The following is a 6,000-nucleotide window of genomic DNA, read 5'->3' on the forward strand; positions in this document are numbered from 1 at the left end:
CTCACTTTACAAAAGAAGTGAAAGCTTTTGTTGACTTAAATAAGGCAGCAGGTGTATGACCAGGCTCCCCAACCTGACTCTCCACCATAACTTCATGCCTAAAATCTTTAAGATCTCTGAGCTTTAGAGGTCTGGAGAAAGAAGGGATATGAGAGTTTACTGAACCCAGACTCTTGAAGGTACAAAATGGCTCTATTCTCTGTCCTCTAAGTTTTCTGAGATGTTTTCCTCCTACCTTCACTGAGTAGGCCTTAGCTCCAGTATTAGTGGCTGATGGTTTCATTTAAGGTAATTTCACCATTAAAATATTCTTCTCTTCCTACTAACAAAACAAAATAGGGGTGTTCTTGTACTTCACCAGAGTCTTAGAACTGTCCGCCTTCCAATGCAGAGCAGCGTCCTCTCAAGGCTTGTTAAGGAGTCCTTCTCCAAGAGATGTCTGGCTGTGGCCCTGGCCACTGCATCAATCCATAGCACAGTAAAGGGACACCCACTTGGCAGAGCATCAGGATCCTTCTGCCTTGGAAGCTACCTTAAGAACAGCCTGGGTCAGGGGATCCCAAAAGAGCTGCTATGATAACTGCCCATCTGTGCCATCTGTCAGGGCCTGAGCTGGTGCTGCTGGAATCACTCCTTCCTCTCCGGAATCCACTGGCTAAAATCACTGTCTGAGAAAGATGCCTTGAAAAGAACATATCATGCACCTACCTTTTTAACTACCTTCTTGGTATTCATAGAACTCAGATCTACCCATTAACTTTATTAAGGTTAACAATTGTCCTCTTCCTTCTCCCCACCACTCTCAAGTTGCCCAAAAACTTTAAATTTTTTTTTTCAACGTTTATTTATTTTTGGGACAGAGAGAGACAGAGCATGAACGGGGGAGGGGCAGAGAGAGAGGGAGACACAGAATCGGAAACAGGCCCCAGGCTCCGAGCCATCAGCCCAGAGCCTGACGCGGGGCTCGAACTCACGGACCGCGAGATCGTGACCTGGCTGAAGTCGGACGCTTAACCGACTGCGCCACCCAGGCGCCCCTCAAGTTGCCCAAAAACTTTAAAGCATTTTTTGTAGAACTATTGCCAATTTAAATTTCACTACAGTCCCCTGGTTTTCCTGAAATCACTGGTATCTTGAGTACCTACCTTGTCTTGGCATGGGATCACAAGTGTTGCCCAAAATGGCTTGGCCCTAATTCTGGAGAGTATCAGTAATCTGTATTTCAGGATGTGCTGCATGAGGAATCACAGCAATTCCGGACAGGTCTCCATGGGTATTGCATACAAGTCTTGACCCTCAAAGCAAGTGTCCTACCAACACAATATTATTTTTCTATAATTCAGTCTAGCTTTTGTTTTAAGCTCCATTTCACTAAGAGGCAGAAATGATATCTGGTCCTTTGTCATTCTTCCTTTCCCCACTGCCCTTTTCCCGGGTTGTAGCTAAGTCCCCAGGGATTCCACAGTGCCCTGTTATTACTGGTCACCTACTAAGGCATCCGATGTCCTGTCTGGTTTTCTCTCATCACCGTTAAGATCTCCCTCACTTCTGTCTGCAGGGCGAGTCCAGTGACTTCCTCCTCTGCTTATGAGCCCTGCTTCAGTGACTCAGGAACCTCTGTGAGGCCATTTGTGGCTGGTATGCTGAAACACACCATGTAGCAGTTCCTGTTCTGGATTTAGATCCTTCCCCATGGTTTCTCCTGGAAAGTGGGCATAGAGCCCTATCTTGGGTCTCACAAACCTATCTCAGGTTGCAGATTCTCCAGAACATTTGGAGTTAAGTCTCAGAAACACTGGTCATTCCCTGCCAAGGGCCTGGCCTGGAAGACTATGTAGGATGACCATTTTCCACCCATGCCTGGAGAAGTAAAGAAAGCTTGTGTGGAAAGAGAATCAAACAGGTCCCCATAGAGAAGCAGAGAAATAAAGAAAAGGAGCCAGGAAATTGCTACCTTGGATCCTAATGGTTTTTTGGTCATAGTCTAGTTCCTCATGAGGCCAGAATGAATCTTGGCTTTTGGATTCTTTAATATAAACTTTTATCTTTCCAAAAAAATTTAATTTGAGTAGGTATCTGTTAAAATGGATTCACATCTTACTTCCAGGTTTGATTTTAAAGTCAGTAACTTTTTAAAAATCACATACAGTAAAACTATCCTTAAAATACACTTATTAGGGATGCCTGGGTGGCTTAGTTGGTTAAGTGGCTGATTCTTGATCTCAGCTTAGGTCATGATCTCATGGTTCATGGGTTCGAGCTCTACATTGGCTCTGCATGCAGAGCCTGCTTAGGATTCTCTCTCTCTCTCTCTCTCTCTCTCTCTCTCTCAAAGTAAATGAATAAACTTTAAAAAAAATACATTGGTTAAAAATTATAGTGTGCAATTTTTTTGGCAACTACAAGTTGATTTTATGGCCCCCCCTAATTTATCACTTATAAGTGTTTCACCAATCACTTCAATTAATTCTTCAATTTCTTCTTCAAGAATGTGGGTGAATCTATCACCACTAATATACCTGGTCACCAGAACAATACATTTCTTTCCATTGTCAATGACAAGAATAATTTTAAAATTAAATCATTCATACATTATTTCCATAGGTTTTGACCAACCTGCACTGACTGCTGACTTCAATCCTCTGTATTATTTAAACTTTTTCTTTCAATTTCTTTCTCTCTTGCTTTCACTCTTCATTTAAAGAAATTCTGAAGTTGAATAAGTTAATTATGCATATGATGAAATCCTATTACACTTGCAAACAAGCAAATGACATTGGAGATCACCTGCTTTTAGGACAACTTCTATTCATTCTGCCAATGTGGAAACTAAGGGCCAGAGAGCAAGTGCTCACAGTCATTTCAAAAGTATAGAGTGGTGGTTAAGAATATAAGCTCCAGAATTAGCTACCAGGGTTAAATGCTGGCTCCACTACCTACTAGCTATGTGCCGTTGGGCAAGTTCCCTAATCTCTCTGGCCTCAATCTTTTCCTCTGTAAAATGAGCATAATTATAATAGTATCTACCTCACTGAGGTGTTGTGATTAAACATGAAAGTATAAGTGAAGGGCTTTGAGCAGCACTTAGCACATAGTGAATGTTCAGTAGAGGGGAGACTGGCTGGCTCAGTCAGTAGAGGATGCAACTCTTGATCTTGGGGTCATGAGTTCAAGCCCCGTGTTGGGCCTAGAGCTTACTTAAAAAAAAATTTTTTAAGTGAATGTTCAGTATATGTTAGCTGTTGGTTTTTATTAGTCCAAGGACATGAGCCAATTAGTAGCAAAGCTGAAATGAAAACTGAGCTTTCCAAATACTTGGCTGGTGCTCTCCCCATGCCAGGATCTCTCTCATTGTGTTGTCACGACAGTGACCAGCCAATAGTAAGAAGTCAGTATATGCTTGTTGGATGAGTGCAGAGGTGATAATAATCTCTGATCACAGATCACTCCTGTCCTACATGGCACTGCTCTGATCACAGAGCAAAAATCCATGTGTTGGACTTTCAGTGATAATAATGGTGAGTCAAATGAGTCCTTGCAAAAATAATTTATTTAGGAAAATATGCATAATATATTTCTAAATATTCCACAAATTTGAGATGGTGTTAAATATATATATATATATATATATATATATATATATATATACACACATATATACGTATGTATAAGAATAATGTGGAAATTTTGTGCATCAAAATGTTAACATTATGCTATATAATTTGGAGTGTTCTTTTGTTGTTTTCCTTTGGGCTTTTATTCACTCTCAAGTGTTCTTCAGGGAGCATGAATTTTTTTTTTTTTTACTGGAAGAAACAAATAAATCATTTCATTTAAAGGTAGATGGACCAAACTAAAAGTGAGTTCAATAGAAATGGAAAAATTATTGATAGTATCCTTTGTCAGTAATTCTTCATAATTCCCCAGCTTCATAAGGCAATTTTGATGGAGTTCAATATGAACAACTCAAGATTATGAAAGTAATTACATTTAGCTTAATTAAAATGACTAATTGTTCCACTTCTGCTCACATAACACCTGGTAGGACTGATGCTCAGGAGGCTGGGCCTAAACAGCTTAAAAAATGCACAGGTGCTAATTAAGAAAAAAATGTTTTCCAAAAATCTCAAGTAGACCACAGCTTGGGGTCAGAAATATCACATTTGGCTTGAAATTACATGTCATACACTCCTAAACAAATAAGCAGATAAATGTACAAATGAATAATAATAAGAGGTAGATGCCATGTAGTATGTGACACCTTGTCAAAAGTTACTGCGAGCAAAACGTTTAATCCATCGGTGGTTTTGCTTTTCAAAGCTTCCCCCTTCTCTTCTCCCTCTGCCCATTCAAATCAACTGAAGTGAGTGGATATAACAGTGGAATACTGAGTGTGGTGGACAGCCTTGAAAATGGCCTCGGTGATTACCATCTCTTCCTCTTCAGAATGGCATTCTATAACCCCCATCCCTGCCTTGAGTGTGGGCTGGACTAGTGGATTACTTGTAACAAATACATTATGGCAAAAGTGGTAGGATGTCACTTGCAAGATTAGGTTACAAAAAGACTGTAATTTCCTTCTTGGCCACCCTCTGAGGGAAGCCAGCTGCCATGTTATGAGCTGTTCTAGGACTGTTCCTGTCCTACATGGCAAGGAACTGATGTCTCCATCCAAAGGCCAACAAGGACCTGAGGGCTACCAACAATAATGTGTGTGAGACTGGGTAAGCAGATCCTCCCCAGTCAAGTCTTGAGAAAATGACAGCTCCACCAAACACCTAACCTGCAGCCTTGTGAGGGAGCAGAGGCACCCAGTTCAGCAACCCCCAGACTTCCTGACCCATGGAAATTGTGAGATAATAATGTTTGTTTTAAGCCCCTAAGTTTTGCTGTAATTTGTTATGAAGCAATAGATACCTAGTAGACTGGAGAACAAAAAGAAAGCTTAAACTAATATCATACAATATAATCAATTAATAACAATAATAATAGTAGGCATAAAAACTAGAACAATTTGGGTAACAAAATAATGTTGCATTAGATCATAAAGTGGAATTGGATTATAATGTATACATACATTGATACTGATATATATAAATTATTGAAAAAAAGGAGGAAGGAAGGCATGTATCTTACAGAAAAATTCCAAATAATACATATTAGCTTCTCCCTATTACAAGGAGGTAGATTAATCTCCCATGAAGGGATGAACTTAAAGACTTGATTCCAAAGAATATAGTATAGATAGGGGAAATGTGACTTTACAATGGAGAAACCTGGAAAACTCCACTTTATCTAAGTGATCAAGACTAACAACAGCAGGGATAAGTCATGTGGATATATATAGCCCTTTCCCCACAGGGGCACCACACCTCTGTGGTATTCTTCCCCAGAACTCATAACCCAGTCTAATCATGAGAAAAATAGCAGACAAATTCATAGTAGGGGATATTCTACAAAGTATCTTACCAGTACTGCTCAAAACCATCAAGGTCATGAAAAACAAGACTGGGAAACTATCATGAACCAGTGGAGACTGTGGAGATGTAACAACTAATGCAATGTAGTGTCCTGGACTGGATCCTAGAACAAAAAAGGGACATCAGTAATAAATAAATAAATAAATAAATAAATAAATAAATAAATAAGCAAGCAAGCCTTCTCCACTTCTCCCTGTATGTCTCTCTTCTGTGTGTCTTTTATAAGGACACTTGTCATTAGATTTACAGCCCAATCAAATAATCCAGAACAATCCCATCTTGAGATCCTTAATTTAATTACATCTGCAAAGACTCTTTTTCCAAATAAGGTCACATTCACATATTCCAGGAGTTAGTTTGTGGACATATATTTTGGGGGGCCACCATTCAATCTACTACAGATGTTAACATTAGGAGACGATGGATGAAGTGCACATAGGAACTTGCTATATTGCCTTTGCAAATTTTCTGTGCGCGTAAAATTATTCCAGAATAAATCATACTTAAAAAAATAGTTAAC

The 6,000-nt window shown here is 39.5% G+C and overlaps 1 long non-coding RNA gene across 1 annotated transcript in view; it reads right to left on the bottom strand.

The window, feature by feature from the left end:
* LOC122475423 overlaps positions 1–5,579 on the bottom strand; it is a 30,391-nt gene extending 24,812 nt beyond the window's left edge. Inside the window, exon 1 of the long non-coding RNA XR_006295169.1 lies at positions 5,470–5,579. This is a non-coding gene — a long non-coding RNA (uncharacterized LOC122475423). The remainder of the gene's footprint in view (positions 1–5,469) is intronic.
* Positions 5,580–6,000: the final 421 nt, after the last annotated feature.

The sequence above is a fragment of the Prionailurus bengalensis genome, chromosome A1 (genome assembly GCF_016509475.1).
Source record: "Prionailurus bengalensis isolate Pbe53 chromosome A1, Fcat_Pben_1.1_paternal_pri, whole genome shotgun sequence".
Lineage (NCBI taxonomy): Eukaryota > Metazoa > Chordata > Mammalia > Carnivora > Felidae > Prionailurus > Prionailurus bengalensis.